Raw genomic sequence first — 17,730 nt, forward strand, 5'->3', positions numbered from 1 at the left:
GCTTTATTAATATTCCAATAAACTTTTCTGGAAATGCAAATGCTTCTAAAATTTTAAATAAGTAGTTCCAGTCTACAAAATCAAAAGGTCTCTCAATATCTAAGCTAATTAGGACTAATTCTTGTTCATTCCTTTTGCTAACTCTAAGATAGTTACAACAATTTTCATATTATTGTATGCTAATCTATTGACTATAAATCCTATTTGATCTTTAGTAATTAATTTATCTACTATATCTGTTAAGCTATTTCCTCTTTATGCATTAAAACTGTTTAATATTTGTCATTATTTTTTAATAACTTCAGAATTATTTAATTTATTTGCTTGTTGTTGAGACCTCGCTTTGTGCATTTCATCTTGTATTCCAATCTTTTTATTACTAACACATCTTCCCATTCTATTTTTGACTTACATTTTTTAAGGAGTACCATAGTATGACTTTACTAACTTGACCATTATCATTTAGGTAACCCTGAAACTGTTTTAATTATATCATATATACTGGGATTCTATAAACAATCTGAAATTTCCTGATATCCATTACTATATTAATACTTAGGGCATTATGATCAGATAAAGCATAATGAATAATTTTAAAATAATTCACTTTATTAAAAAAAATCTGTAGAGGCTTAAATCCCATCAATTATAGGTTGTGTCCCATGCACATAAGAACAATAAGTGAAGAACAATGACTTAACTTCTGCTTTTACTGATAAATCAACTAAATCTTATTACTAATCCATGTATTTAGTGCTTAAGCTGATGCCAGTATTTTAGCTTTCTTCTGCTCACTTGTATCTTCTATATTAGATATGCAGTTAAAATCCCCTGCTAAAATTAAACTACCCTTCCAATGACTTTGTAGTAAGTATAAGTGATCTTTAGCCACTTTTGTACGTATTAAAGGGATCCAGTAAAAATAGCTAGTGTATACAGTTTGCCATTATATTTAATTATTACAGTTGCATACATTTCTTTGGGATCATTAATGGAGTCAATTTCTGTATGCATTTCAGTAGATTTTTTTCAAAGTATAGCAGTTCCTCTCCTCTTTTTGTTAAAAGAAGCAGACACTAACATTTTATAACCTAAGTTATTTAAATATTGTATATCTGTATCTATCAACTGAGTCTCTTGCAAGAATATAAAGTCTCCTCTATTTAATTTTTTGATATCTCATTAATGATTTCCTTTTGTTGTCATTATTTAACCCATTTATGTTAATAAATAATAGACAATATATTAAAACTAACCATACTGAATATTTAATGAGATTTCTTTTAAAAGATAATATGACACATTTATTCACCATATTAATTTAATTATATGTAAGACTTTAATGCTTTCTTCCACTATTTTAACATTCCACATTTTGTAATTCTTTCTTTCTACAAACTAAACTTCTAAAACTCATAAATAAAAACTTCACATTTCAGCTTTTAGATTATTTTCAAATATTTGTATACCATATTCTATGTAAATTATATGATATGTTGTACATTCACATTTCTGTCATATGCAGGTATATGTAAAATACATCTTTCTTAAAAGCAGTTTATTTAAATGTATTTTTCTGTTTTATTTTCCCACTATTATGCTACCTTATTCTATATATCTTAGATTTCTAAAATCTCCCATCAAAGAAATATTTAATCATCAGCTCTGTATTAAAGATTATAGTATGTGTACATATCTCTTAACTTATTGATACTGCTCTTTTATTAATATTACGTAGTAGATATTACATTCCTAGTGCATATACATATTATTCATAAGATATTTACTCTTATTTATTCTAGTATTACAAGCAGTCTTGACTGTATATAAAGTAAGTCCTGCTTATTTAATTTGAATGCATGTTTTAGCCATTGTGAACTGTTGCTGTGATCTAAGCTTGGGTTCCTATTATATAATCGCAGACACAATCCTTTTAATGTGTCTTGATCGAACTTGAAAGCACAAAACAACAAAATAGCAAAATGGCATATAAGTGATTTCTTTCTCTGGGAAAGAAATTGCTTGGCTGCCTCCGTTACTTTGCCGTTTTCCTCACTGTAGTGTGATCTCGGAGTTGGTATATTTAAGTAGGGGGTTGGGGGAGGTGAAGCCCCCACTTTATGTAATGTTTTGACGTTTTTATTTTTATTTATTTTTTGTGGAACGCTGTTCCAAGTGTTCGGGATTGTAAACTTTTTCTTACATGGGGTCGATAAATTAGCATTTGCTTTTTTAAGTGTTTGCTGATTTAATATAGACCCTCTAAGCTTTACATACTCACATCAGAATGTGACTGCAGCATGTAAAAATAACAACTTACAGCACCCAGCAGCTGCAAATCACCTCTGTAAATTTCTCATTCTTTTTAATTCTTTTAAGCTGTTCTAATCAGTAACAGACATCTAACTTTACTTCTTTCAATTAATATGTACAGTTAATATATTTAGTTAGAGTTAATACATTGCAGCATAAGCTAGTAGCGTGCAATATGTAAGCAAATTATATGTTACAACATCTCAGCATTAAACATTACTATAGCTTTTGTCTTACCATTTCTTCACTTCTAAGAAAAGAAAAATATATTATTTTAAGTAGATTTCTCACATACATACTTGAAAAAGAAAGAATGAAAAAGTTATTTTTTTTTCACATCAGTTTTGAACTTTGATCTAGATTTTCTTCAGGGCCACTCAAGGTGGGAATAATCCAGCATTCTGACAGAAATGGAACATTCTTTTTTTTTTTCAAGCTTTCTCTAAGTGTCAGTTGTTTCATAAATGACCTGAGAAAGGAAGATGTTACACAGGAGCAAAGAAAAGAAAATTACCATCACATTAGCAGTACAAATTAGCTTATTACTTAGACCTGACATTCAGTTAACCCAGCAATGCACATACTAAGCAAACTTAAACAAATAAAATACAATTCTTAACTTGTATAGTCTTATAGTTACCAATTCTATTGCTTATAATTTAATGACATTCTCTTACAGGAAGTATTTGTTTAATATTTAGAAACACAGTTATAAGATTAGTTAAAATATATTAAGTATTTTACTGTAAATGTAACAAAACAGTAAAACTATCCATTTATACCCCTCACAATGAAAAATGTTTTAACTTACAATTAGAATACATGGGTCTACCTGAAAATATCAAAACCCCAGAAGATCAAAGATGAAATTGTTGAGACATAAATCAACAAAAAATAATTTCAGAGAAGGACCAGATCAGTAAATGTATTCCAGGGTAAGTAACCTGTTGGCCAACAAGGTGAAATTGCCTTTTTCTCAACTGTAGTGGGATCTCGGAGTTAGTATATGTGGTTGGGGGGGGGGCATGTGCAGGCACAGTGGTATGGTTTCATTTTTGTGACTTTTGGTGTTAATGTTTACTTATGCTGGGAAGATATTCATTGATCCAATCTTTTGCTGATCTGAGTTTTTACTGATTTTGTCTCAATGATGTCATCTTCGATCTACTGCAGTTTCACCATTCTGAAGTAGACCCAAATACATACTTACATGTGTTTTGAAGCTTAAAATCCAGTACAAATGTACTACTTAAAGGGCAAATATTTTGTTTCAGAAAATAAATGCACTGCAATCAGAGAATGAAAGTAACTTGTTTTAGGCTTTTTAGTTTTAAAAGTAGTTTTCCAGAAATTCAGTTCACACTGTCTCTTCAGGGATATACCGTTCCACTGCATTTCTTCAGTATTATTAAGGATTTTATTGTTGTTAATGAAAGTGGATACATCCTCCAGTGTGTTAAAAATTTTGGTTTCTTCAGAAAGAATTAGTTTGAACTTTGCAGAAAACACCTGAGTGGCTTTAATATTGTTCTTTTTTAAGTTCCTTGATTAGTGGTAAACAGGATTTTCTTTTACTCATTACTTTACTGGAATAATCATTGTCAAATCTGATTACATTTTCACCTCCTTTAATAGGTGGGCTAGACCATGCTGTTTTTAATATTTGAATTTTTCTAAGCTAGACATGGACTTAACTGCAATTGAATATAATGGTGAGTTTTCCTTCTTAGAATGTGCTCTCAGGGACCTGTGTGCCCTTTCAATTCCAAAATTAAGAAGTTCACTATATTGTATTCCTTATACTTTTCAGGTATACCATAAATTCTAATGTTATTTTGTCTCAGTCTATTTTCTAAATCATCGAGTATTTCTATGAGCCAGTTATTTAATTTTAAAGGAAATTCAGTCTGAGACTCACCTTCAGTTATTCTTCCTTCATGATCATATAAAGTTTTTTTCCATATTGCTGATTTGTGTACTTTGTTGTTTCATAAGAATTTCTAAATGTTCCATCTTCTTTCTGCTCTCTTTTTTGAAACTTTTGAGTTTGGTATCCAATTGAGCTGCTTTAAGTAATGCATCCTTCATACTACATATTAGTGACTGGATGTCTTTTTTAACACAAGAATATTGAGTACCATTTCTTGAATGACTCATGTTGAAGCCTTTCCTCTCTTAATCAAGCAGTGAAATTCTGACAGAAAAAATAAAGCTTTTGAAGAACCTGAAGATATATATCCTTTCTCTGACTATTTGTAAATACAGTTAGCTAACAAGAATCTCCAAACTTTAATTGTTTGATTATATTTTCTGTCAGAGAAAAGTTTTCAGTCATAGAGTTTTCACCAGTTACTACTGTCAGTTAGTCATCTTGGCTACACCCCATCGTCAGTAATTTCTTAATAAATGAGTGTTTAACTTTGATCACACAGTTTTATCTGTTGTCTTGACACCATTTTCTTGCCAGTACTTTAAGTGTTATCTTTTTAATTGTTCCTTAAAGTTGACCTAAGTTTTGCTTAAACTTCAGCCAATAAATGTTTCCATAAGGCAGGCGCCCATTTGGAAAAAAAAAAACTGTTTTGCTTAAGGTTATTTTAAAATTGGATCTTATAAGTTCAATAACTTTCTACTCATTTTCGCAAAAGGTGTAGGATTGGGATTTTATGGACAGTTTCATTTTTACTTGTGGACAATGCCCATTCTGTATTATCTTGTGCAGCAATGTATTAACTCATTAGAGCCGAGTGTGCCTCCAGGCATTTCTGCAGTTACCTCCTACTGATGCCTCTAGGTGTCAAATATTGCTTGTTCAAATTTTGCATTAATAATTCCAAAACCATGCTACATAGAAGGCATCAGATGATTTCATCTTAGAGCATAAAGGATGGCAAGCACAATTATATTTATATTTGATCTCTGTCTAATGCAGCTAAAGATATATTAAATAGTATTTGTATACTATTTATTTGTATTGCAATCATTTTTATATTTTTTTCTAAATATCTCAACATTCAGGTAACATAGACAGAACTACATAGCCTCATATGAAAACCATAGATTTAAGAAGAAAATCCTACTGGCAGTACATACCTTGCTTAAATGGTTACTGAGATATCATAAGCTGTTTTTACAACATTACAAAATTAATATTCACTGCTTTATTTTGACTTAAAAATGCAGTTTAAAACATCAAGCTGAATTGATGCCACTAATGTAAAAATTAATTTATCCTGAATAATTTGTAATTTATGGTTTTCTAGTTACACTTATGGCTCCAGATATATGAATATTTGTATGAACTATAAGGTGATAACTTCATTTTAAAGGTTCAAGACACACCCACTGGGAGTTAATAGTACACACTCAAAAGAGCTGTACTGGAGGGAATGAGTTAAGGAGGATTTCAAATCTACTGTTAATAGGAAGCAAATCAAACCATTTCAAAAGTTTGCAGTGGTAGGTAGGAAGATCAGCTGGGAGGAAAATAATCTACAGATTTTATTACATCCATCCATACATACATACATACAAATATTTCATGCACAGGCAATAGTGCCATTCTAGCCTGCCAATATACAAGAACAGTGGCTCCCATAGTAAGTGTCTAGAATGTTCTTAAAAATATCTAAACAAGTACACACTTTAATGTAATTTGGTAGTGTATTCCATGCATCAGCTACTTTCTCTGTGAACCAATTAGTATACATCTCATTACTATAAAATCTTCTACATAGTTCATCTGATGATTCTCTACAAATTTTTGATAACCACGAAAATTCCCAAAGCAGCTGTCTCTAAATGCACTACATACCTGAATAAGGTCTCCTGTTAAATATCAATATGAGACACTGTACAAGTTCAGATATTTTAGTCTTTTATGTAAACTTACATTTTTGCATCCATGAATGCCTTTGGTATATTTCTGCTGTATTCTTTCCAGTTTATCCAAGCTTGTTTTCTTATAAGGTATCCATATTGTTATTCCATGCTCAAGTTTGAGTGCAATGCAACTAACAAACGCTGATTTCATCATTTCTGACTCCCTAGACTTTATAAATATGTGCATGCAACATATAGTTCCATAGCTATCATTAACCAATTGGTTGATTTGATTTGAAAAAAACTCCATATATGCAGAGGTCCTTAAATGAATCTACACTTTCAAACTTGTGTGCTTGTGTGCTGTATTAAATATTCCCCTTTCAGTGTATGTCTCTCAAATCTCATATGCTTAGTTTTTTTAATGTATTTATCAACATATTATTCTCCTGTGCCCACATTTTCAATGTAGTCAAGTTCTTTTGCAGGCATGCTTTATATGTAACACGTAATCAGTATAACCAATTTCAAGCCATCTGCATACAGGCTGTAGAACACCTCAGATGAACAAGACAGATCTGAAACATATAATCTAAACAAGTATGGGTCTAGGATAGATCCCTGTTGGACACCCTGACAGTAACCTTGAGCTTCACTTGTCCACTTGTATGATACTTGACATGTCCTATTTGTAAGTCATGCAGCTATCATCTTATCATACATCAATACCTTGTTGTTCTAATTTATTGATCAGTGTTTTGTGTATGTCCCTATCAAATGCTGAAGTTAAATGTATATAAATTCCATCAATGCACAATTTTTCAATCATAGGTGTTATTATATTGTTATAGAACATTGTGTTACATGTGGTAATAAATCTATGTTCAACATACGCATGCTGACATATGGTTTCAAGTCCCAACCTTTGCAGTTCTGACAATAATTTATCCAATATAACCTTCTCCATTATTTTTCCATAACATGAAAGTAAACTTATGGGTTGGCCCTACCACCCCTTTCCCTTAAAAAGTTTTAATAAGTGCATGACAACAGTCTTGAAGAATTTCCTCATATTTGTATGACCTAGTAAATAACAGATATAAGGGTACAGTTAGCTCATGCTGAAGTGTTCTCAGGTCATTATCATTTATTCTGTCTCCTCTCTGTTCTTTGTTTGGAACAGTTTGTACAGTTCTTTTTCAATACAATTTAATTTGATTTCAGTATCTGAGGTTTCCTGGATGCCACTAAGACATAGGACAATTTATCACCCCCTTTATGGACTCAAACTGCTATGTATAAGATTTTGTAAATGTATATATATATAATCTATAGTGGTTGAGAATAAATATTAGGATCTACACACAGTTTATCAATTTGTATATTTTTACCACTACTACATCTTCTAAATCTGTAAAATAGTTTCTTGTTATGCACAGCATCTTTATATAAATTATCTTCAACTTTTCTTGATCTTGTCTCACTCTTTGTTTAATTTGTCAGTCCAGTGTATTTATTCCAGTTTTCAAAGTTGTAGTTCGACCTGTTTTCCATTTCTTATTTTTTTTTTGTCCTCATCTTAGTCAAGTATCTTGTTCTTATGGAAATACATCCTCCAGAAGTTGTGTGCCTAGATGTTGGTATCAGACATTTTTTTTATTATTTTTTTCCTTTCAAACAATTTCATATTTCAAAACTTTCCACATCCCTTCTGCAGTTTTTCCACTGAATACATCACTCCAGTTAGTTTAACATAGTGACTGTTTTGTTTCCATATAATATGCTATTAATCTTCTCTACATTGGTTTAGATTTCTGTTTGGAAGAATTATCTAGCAACAAATTAATCATAATAACCCCATGATCACTGCACATCCTCACTGGTAAAACTTGATATGAAGTAACAGTAATTTCTAAGAAGACAAACAATGTGTTGTTGGCTCATTTCCTTGCTAGGCTTTTTATAGTCTTAAGCAATTGTTGTTCCTGAACATATGTTGTAAATACCTTCCTTACTAATGCTGTTGAATCAATAGTATTCCAGTCAGTTTCTGGTAAATTTAAGTCTTTAGCCACTGTTATTCTTCTGCCCTGTGTTTCATGCAAGAAATTTATGAATTCCTTTTGATTATCAGTCCTTGATATTGCTGGTCTATAAGCTTTTGTCTTTATTGTCATAGTTTTATAATCTACAGAATTTGTGTTAGTGAACATGTAATAATCATAGGTCTCATAACACTCTGTAATCCCTATCATAACCTATCCACCTGAGTTTTGTTAGATTGCTTTTTACAGTAAAAAACATTCATATCCTAATAGAACTGATTTTCTGTTCTTGTTCTTTATCTATGTTTCACAAACAATAGCAATATCAATCTTGTGGGAATGTAGCAAATGTTCCAATTAAAAAAATAGTATTAATGCTCCTAGCATTAATAGTGATCAGAGATGTATCAAATGTTGCTGTCTATGAACTGTTAAATTTTTGACCTGCCAAAATGTTTGCCTTGCGTTTGTCAAATATTGCAAAATATCTGCTGCAAAAATTATCTTCCCTGATCTTGACAAATGCATGCTATCCTGTTTAAACATGTGTGCCCCAAATAAGGCTTTGGTGCTCCACACATTTTTATTTTATAAAATGGTATAGTTTTTCATGCAGGTACTTACCCAAAGGATCTTTTCATTCACACTGTCCTGCTCTCCTTTCTATATGTGACTTGTGAAAATATGTCCTAACGCATGTGCAAGCTATGCTGTCTAAGAGGGCTGTAAGTTTCCTACTAACAGTCAGAGTGTCCCTGTGGATGAGATAATTTGTACCAACATGAATAAAAAGATCCATACTTCCAAATATTAAGGCATTCTAAAGCATTTCTCGCACCCACTATTTTTGCTCCTGGCAAGTATAACACTGTTTAATTTTCCTTATCTTCTCTGCAACTGTATCATTTCCTCTAATAGTTGAATTTCCAATTACAAGAATATCATTTCTGACCAGATCTGAAGAATCTTCATCTCTATCAGTTGTTACAAAGGTGTGATATTCATCACCATTAGTCTTATTAATCCCCCTACTTTCATTGCTTATTACATTTTCATGCATGTAATTCTCATCCAGCTGGCTTTGTACATCCACAGATTGAGACATGCTGTCAGCTTCTGTCTTTCTTCTCTTTTTTGTTTTTCACAGTAATGTTCTTCAATCTTTCCACATTCAGTTATGATTTCTTCCTTTTCACCTATCCCTTGCCTCTCTTTTCTACATTCACTTTTGGAAAATGATGCCTTTTTCTGCAGACGTGTTTTATTTGCTCTTTGCATAAATAACATTATTTATCTCATTAGTCCAGTCATTCATAAATGTAACAACAGTTCTCCAAGCCATGACAATTGCACAAGTACAATCATCATCAGTAAGTCTAGTTTACTACTAATTAATGGTAAACAAATCATCCAGTTTTTGACACAAAGAACTCAGGTCACCACTTGTGACATAATCGCATTTACATTTATATAAAAGTAATCAAACTATATTAGCAAGTTCATGTTTACAAACATTATACTTCACATATATTGTTATATATGATATAACCTAAGCAACATTACATAAATTATTAAATTTCTACCATTTTGTTAAACATGAAACATCTTTATTAAACCATCAGTTATGACATAGGCAATCATACATTTATATAAATAGGTTCATAGGTTCATAGGTAGATACTAGGCTATTGGACCTAGGGCCTATATAAGCCTAGCCAAACGTACCCTGGCTTTCGCCACCCAAGAAAATTATTTTCCTGTGCCACTGTCGAGCAGAGCCACAGAAGTGATCCCCAAGTTGAATTTCCTATCTCCCATCCAATCATCAAGGTTTTTCTTGAAGAGTGCTAATGAGGAGCTTTGTTTGATATAGATAGGTAGTTTGTTCCAGAGTATGGGAAGTCTCTGGGACAGGAATCTATCCCTCCAGCATGTTCTGTTTATTGTGGTGACAAGGTTTAGGTCCCTAGAGCATGTAGCTCGTAGGGATTGGGATTTCTTTAAGTGGAGCATGTTTAAAAGCTCTGGGATTGACATAGCTTTCTGTGTTATGCATAGATCGCCTCTGAGTAGGCGATATGCGACGGAGTAAAGCTGCAGTTTTTTGAGACTGTCTGTGTAAAGCATCTGTTTGAGGCTGGTAATCCTCTTTGTGAGGTATTTCTGTGGCCTTTCTAGTTGTTGTAGATGTCTTAAAATAAATAAATAAATAAATTGTGAGGTACATACCAAATGGGGCATTGTACTCTATAATGGGTCTAATGAGTGAAGAGTAGAGGGGAACAATTACCTCTTTTTTCCTGGATGAGAAACCTTTTGTGATGAGGTGTAATAGGATTTCCTGACTACTGTGGTGATGTGATTATCAAAGGAGAGACTACTGTCCACCTGTGTCCCAAGGTCTATTATCACACTTTCGGTGTTAAGTAGACTACCACCTATGTGGTAGTTCATGGGTACAGAGTTTTTACCAAAAGGGATGAAAATGCACTTTTTGGCATTGAGCTTGAGGCCATGGCTTTGACACCAGGCATCTGTCTCAGTGAGGCCCTTTTGTAGGATGTCCACATCTTTGGAGTTTTGATTATGGCTCCTAGTTTGCAGTCATCTGTGAACTTCGTTAGCCAAAGTTCTTCTGTGTTGGCCTGTACTTCAGAGAAGTAGATACCAAACAAGAGAAGACCCAGGACTGAACCCTGTGGTACTCCACTTGTCACTGGTCTGAAGTTGGATTTGGAGTCTGCTACTTTCACAGTGTGGGCTCTGTCAGCATGCCAGTTGGCAATCCATCTTGTGACATACGGATTTATACGTAGTTTAGTGAGTTTATCTATAATTCCAGAGTGGGGGATGGAGTTGAAAGCCTTGGCAAGATCTAGATAGGCTGTGTGAACCACCTTACCCTCATCTACAGCTTTGCTGACTGCTTCAAAGAAGTCTATCAGATTTAGGAGACATGATCTGCCTTTTACAAACCTGAACTGGGTGGGGTCCTGAGTTTGGAGATTACCAATGTCATTGTTTATAAGTTCCATGATGATACATTCCATAGCCTTGCAGACCAGGCTCATTAGGCTAATGGGGTGGTAGTTTCTGGGGTCTGTGGTGGCTCCCCCTTTGTGGAGCAAGATAACTGTCACTGTGCACCATTCAGTGGGTACATAGCCTGAGGTGAGGCTATGATTGAACATGGTACTTAGGTGGGGTACCAGTTCGTTCTGCAGTTCATGTAGAACACAGCCTGGGATGTTGTTAGGTCCTATGGATGCTGTGTTCTTGACTTTGGATAGTGTGTTTTTTACTTGTGCAGCTGTGATTACAGGAACTTTGCATTCTTCTGGTATAGAGATGGGCCCTTTTGGGGATGACAGGGGGGTAAAGTTAGCACTGAACCTATCTGCCAGGATGTTGGCAATATCAGTTGGTTCTGTATATTTAGTGCCATTGTGCTGTAACTCAGAGCAGATCTGAGTGTTGCCATTGAGATTCTTGACATAGCTATAGAATGCTTTGTGGTTGTCTTTAGAGTCAGTGGTGATTTTGTTTTCATAACTAGCTTTGGAGGATTTTATGAGGGGTCTCAGCTTCTTACTGAGGCTGACCAGGGAGTTTCTCCAATCATGGGATTTTACTCTTTTTTGCAACAGTTTCTTTTTTCTGGTGTAGAGTTTGTTTATGGCAGGGGACCACCAGATTGCCTTCCTCTTTTTGGAGGATAGCATCTTGGTTCTGTTAGGGATTGCACGATCCATGCACTTGTGTAAGTGCTTATAAAGTGCATTTGTGTAGGATTCAGCAGTCATACCTCTATTGTCCATCAGCATGGGTGTTGTGAAGTTTTCCACTTCTGTCTTAAGAAGTGTGAAGTTGGCTTTGGAGAAATTTTTTACTGTGGTTTCCCTAATCGGGGGTGGGGGAGGGATGTGGATGTCTAGGGTGATTAGCTTGTGGTCGGATCTGACCAATGAGGACTTGACCTCTGGTGTGGAGCACCGGTTGCCCATGTTGGTAATAACCAGGTCCAGGATATTGCTGCCCCTGGTGGGGGTGTGGATAAGTTGATCCATGGCATTGGAATTTATGAATTCCAGAAAACGTTGAGCACAAGAGTTGGTACATGAGTAGTTTTCCCAGTTAATGGTAGGGTAGTTGAAATCGCCCATTATTAGGGTGTTAGGTTGTACCCTAATATTTTCCAGTGTATTAAGAAATGAGGAGTGGGAATCCTGGGGCATGGTGGGGGATCTGTAGCAAGATACAATTTGGATTGCGGTCTTGCTCAGAGTTAGTTGCACTTGGATAATCTCGGATATATTATGCTGAGCAACTAGCCTGGAGGTGTGGATATCCTTAATGAATATGGACACACCTCCGCCTTTAGTGTTTCAGTCCAGGTTAATGACCAAAAGGTCTGGTATGAATTATAGCCTGGTAATGCAGGGGTACTCACTGGAGCCTTGAACCAGGTCTCTGTCACTGCACAAATGTCGATGTTCTCCATTTTAAGGAGTGCCTCGAGTGAGTGCATTTTGAGGTTTAGACTTCTAGCATTGAGTAGCAATACCCTCAGATTCTTCTTGCCTGTACCTGTTAGTGTGGTGAATTTGTCATTTGAACCTTGCCTAAAAAAGGCACTATAGGGGTGGCTAGAGCCTTAGCCAGTATCAGGAATCCCAAGGACGACAGGTTCAGGCCATCTCTGGCAAAGCATCGTGGTTTGTCTATCATGTCATCCCAGGCAGACAGATACTGGATCCCCATAGAATGACACCAGAAACTTAGCCAATTGTTGAAGTCAATCATTTTGTCCTTGTACTGTGGTATCATTCTGGGTGATGGCAGGATGCTACTCAGGGCTAGGGTCATACCTGCCTGGGCTACAAGATCAGACAGTTCCTCCATGTCCCTTTTCATGTAGTCCAAGGAGGTATGCCTCAGGTCATTCACACCAACATGGACAATGACATAGTCCTATTTGTACTTGTTGTGGAGTGACCTGAGTGCATGCGTTATCTGGTGGATCCTGGCACCTGACAGGCAGCTGACAGTAACTTTCTCCTTGTTTAGCCTGGTGAGTGGAACATCAGTGTGCTTGACTATAGAGTCACCTATGACTAGAGTGTTAGATACGTTGTTATGCCTTATGGGCTGTGGTTGAGTGGCACACTGAATTTGTGGGCTATGTGTCATTTGGGTTGTGTTGGGGAGGTGGAGGTTGCTTGTGTTTCTGCTTTGGAGGTCCCTGTTTCTTGGGCAGGTTTTTACTGAGAACCTCCTCGAATGTAGGTGTGTGTTTTGTGTTTCTTTGTGTGTGTTTTGGTGGTGTAGGTTTTGAGGAACTATGTGCTGAGTGTGGTGTGGTGCAAGTGTTTACCTTCTCCCCTTGAATGTCTAGTCCAGTCTTAGGTGAAGAGAGCTTTGCTTCCATTTTGGCTATATAAGTGCATTTCTCACAGGTTGTAGTGTTGGGTGGTAGGAGGAGAGGGTTGTCTGTGTACATAAAGCAATTACTGCATTGCCCCAAGATGCCCAGATTCATCAGGTAGACTGGAAAAAACACCGGGAGCTGACCCTTAGACATGCCTGGATAGGTGCTTATTTGTTAAATACTAGAAACTGTTTTCCTCTAGACAGTGAGGACAGTTGAGTGCTGTAGTAATTTGTAGCTTATTTAGTGCTTACAATAAGTTCTGAACAAGTGCTGAGCTGAAAGAAACAGACTTGAGTGCTGAAACTAAAAAACTGGCTAGTTCTAAGAAACAAAATTAAGCTAGAAGGCTTCCCTCCAACACAGAAAGGCTTGGGGGCTTAGAAGCCTACAAATAGTCCTGGACACAGCAAATCTATATCCAGACTAGACTACACACAGGAAAGGCAGGAAACAAGCTTAGAAAAATGTTTCCACACTGATACAATTTCAGTTGCAAGTATTTTACATGACAAACCATACTGACATACTCCCAGTTGCAAACATTATACATCACTTATAATCTGCTTAATCATTTTCAGTCATACATTACATGGCTCATTTAAGTCCTGCCTTCTTTTAAAGCTCATTCCTCCCTTGTATGTATTGTTCTTACAGTCCCATTTTTTTCCTATGTAGTTTGCTCCTACCCTTTTAAGTTCTCAATTCCAGTTGTTTTATCTCTGTTACTATATTCACTATTTTTAGTATAGTTGGTTTAGATTTTGATTTCCATTTTCTAGTAACTGATTTTTTGGCAGCCACGATAAGTGTTATCAGTTGTGACCTTTAAATATACATAGCATTTAGTACACCGGAGAAAATACTTGTGCTTTAGCAAATCATTAATGGCATACTAATTTAAGGAATTCATGTTCAGCTGCAAATGAATAAAGAATTCTAAAAGAAAAGGATAATCAAAATCACTTACCAAAGAATTCAAAAATATTTTAAATCAACTTCTCTGAGAAAAATCACATAAAGAATATACAACTAAATATTAAATGAAGTAGAATACATTCATTGCTCTAACCCTACCAGTTATGGAAGTCGCACAATAGCTGGAATTCTTTTACATCTTGTGCAAATGTGCACAGTATCTTGTGCCTATCGCTTGCAGTTGCATCTCTTTTTAAATGTTAAGACTAATAAATTACAAACCAACACAAGATTGTTTCAGATAAACTGTGGATTGTCCTCTCTGTAGTCTGTGTGAATTTATAGCTAACTAGGCCCCTTGGGATGACTAGATTTTGTCTGTCTAAAACCTAACCCTTTCTTACAGCAAACCATGAAAATTAGAGCTGGAACAACAGCAACATATAAATTTGAGTAAATCTTATTGTCTACAAGCTATCCCTTTCCTTTTACAAACCATGCAAAGCAGTAGTAAAAATAATATATGAATCAAAATATATCTTCTCTTACCAGTCAACTGCACAGTCAGTCATAAACCAATACAGGATTGTTTAGATATGTTCAGATGAGCTATTTCCAGCTATTTGATACTAATGAATATCATAAATGGAATGAAGGGTTATTCAAGGAAGGGTGTGCTCTTATCTAGGATGGGGACATTTCTATCACCTGAATGATGAGTGATCCTGCAGTATAATTTATGCTAGCTGTAGGTGTTTTATTGACAATGATTTCTGTATTGTTGGCAAAAGGCAAGACAAGATCCCAGATAAAATTGTGATATATTTGCAGCATGACATTTGGAAGAGGTATAATTTTATTATCTGTTATACCAAGAGGTGGCAGGTTTTGAAGCTCTGGTTTGAGCTTTCAGCATTACATTAGATTTTTTTTTTATTTAACTAGGAATGTATTGCTGTGAGTCCATGAACATATTTTTGGAACATATTAGAAAATCTACTTGAAATGAGGAGTAGTAAGTTGTCAGAGTACATGATAATATCGAGGACTGGCAGGTTTAGTGTTAAATCTAATGAGGGAGACAGTGAGAGGGAGAGAAGGTGTGTGTGTTTGTGTGTGTGTGTGTGCGTGTGTGTGCGTGTGTGAGAGAAAGAGAGAGAAAGAGAAAGAGAAGGAATCTTAAAACAGAGCCTTGTGAAACAACTGTGTTGAGAGCTCCTATCACTATCATAACACTTCTGTTTAAACCAATTCATGGTAATTCAGCAAATTAAAAGTTTAGTAAGTTTGTCAAATATTAGTCTGAGATTTACAATTTCAGATATTGTTGCCATATCAATAAGTAATGCTTCTATAGTATTCATATTGGGGAGGGCGTGTGTAGATGTGAGTAAAGTAGCTGCAGTGCCAAAGGAGTTTCTGATGCTGCTTATGGGGGAAGTAAAACTCCATCTACTGATGGAGAACATCATAACCTATACCTGTGCCACCATCTGTTGTACTCTTAATCAAGGACAGTGCATTGGCATGTGAAGCAGGCTTGAGGTTCAGTGAAATCCTTGTGAGTACAACAGCATAGTTGAGTGTTTATGCACCTAGATATTGTATTGCAGTTCTCTGAATTTATTATGCTTCAGTAGGCATTTTTGCCAGTCTTGTACTACAGGGGGGCTGTTTGACCATTGCTTGTGAGGCTGGTTGAAACTAGTATCCAAAACATATGTGCCTAGGTCTGCGTTAGACCAGAAAAAATATTTTATCATCCAATTCAAGAATTTTTCTGTTGCACGTAGTGTGGAGCTTCTAATCTGTGTACTTACAAAGACAGACTGTGCCATGCAAATCAGGAGATGCAATGAACGTTTTGGGAATAGAATGGCAATTACCTGTACATTTTGTATCTAAGCATCTTATTAAAATTCCTTCTTTTTATTGTTACTTCATTAAGGAAACCCACACAGACTCTTACATACAGATAGTAAAGATAGCAATTCAGTGGGCTTTTGTCGTCACAATCTGGCACTAGATTTGATCTTGGTACAAATGACTGGGGAATAGGAAGATCCACAATGCAACAGATTAGATGAATCCAAGTGTGAGTATGGATATAGTGAGTAGTGTTAGTGATAAGGGAGAGGGCTGAAAGAGTGGAGGGATCTGGGAAAAGGAGGGGGTAGATTGTAGTGTTAAGTGATTAATGGAGTATGCTGGTGAGATGAGGTAATGTGATTGGCTAATTTCACAGGGGTAGATTTTTGGTTAGTATAAATGTAGATGAGAAGAGGTGGGTTGGAATTGATGGTAGGATAGGGGAGCCAAATAAACTTGAGTGTGGGTGAATGGAGCATGGCCCAGCCCTGTAGGACAGAGCATGCCAGAAATAATCAATTTATTTGGAAAATTCTAAGATGTTGCTGGTATGTTCCCTTTGACTAGCACTGCACTGATTGTCTTATGAAGTGCAGACAGCAGCAGAAGGGGTGTAGGTGAAATATTCAAGGGATTGTTTGTCCTAATTGTTAAATAAAATAAGATATCAATACACAGGAGGTTCAGGTTACAAAGTTTACTAGTGTACACCAGGAGGCAAAAAACGTACAAGTACAGAATTTTGACTGACATGAAACAGGAAATACACAATTTTATATAGGTTTAACATTTAAGCTATGCCCACCTTACTGACGTGATATGTCACAGGGCATCTACATCACTTTTAGCTTACAGTCTGTTATTCATAAAGCTGTTGATACTGTATATTTAAAAAAAACTTTTCCTCTAGATACAATACGGCCTTGCTATCCAGCTGGTCAGACATAATGTCTTTCTGTAAAGTTACTTCTTCAAGGTTTCATATCAGTTTGAATACAATAGCAGATTCAGTCTTTTAATACACGTCTTTGTTCTCTGTTACACTTTCTCACACAGCTGTGTGCTATCTCAGTAATACATATACAAGGCCAAATCATTCCAACAGGAAAGAGCAGAAGATTTCATTATTTCACACATTTAATTTCCTGACCCAGCAGATAATCACTTGTGAAAAGCATAAACATTAAAACTTGCTAAGCTAGCATTCTGCCAGGGTCAAAGATCAGCTTTGCTTCAAGCCACACTGCAGTTTCAAAGCTACTTACATTTGCACATGAATTAATCCCTACTTGTTATATGATTAACAGAATAAAATGCATTATATACTACTTTGCT

This window comes from Protopterus annectens, chromosome 1.part2 (assembly GCF_019279795.1).
Source record: "Protopterus annectens isolate FY-2018-M chromosome 1.part2, PAN1.0, whole genome shotgun sequence".
In the NCBI taxonomy this organism is placed as follows: domain Eukaryota; kingdom Metazoa; phylum Chordata; order Ceratodontiformes; family Protopteridae; genus Protopterus; species Protopterus annectens.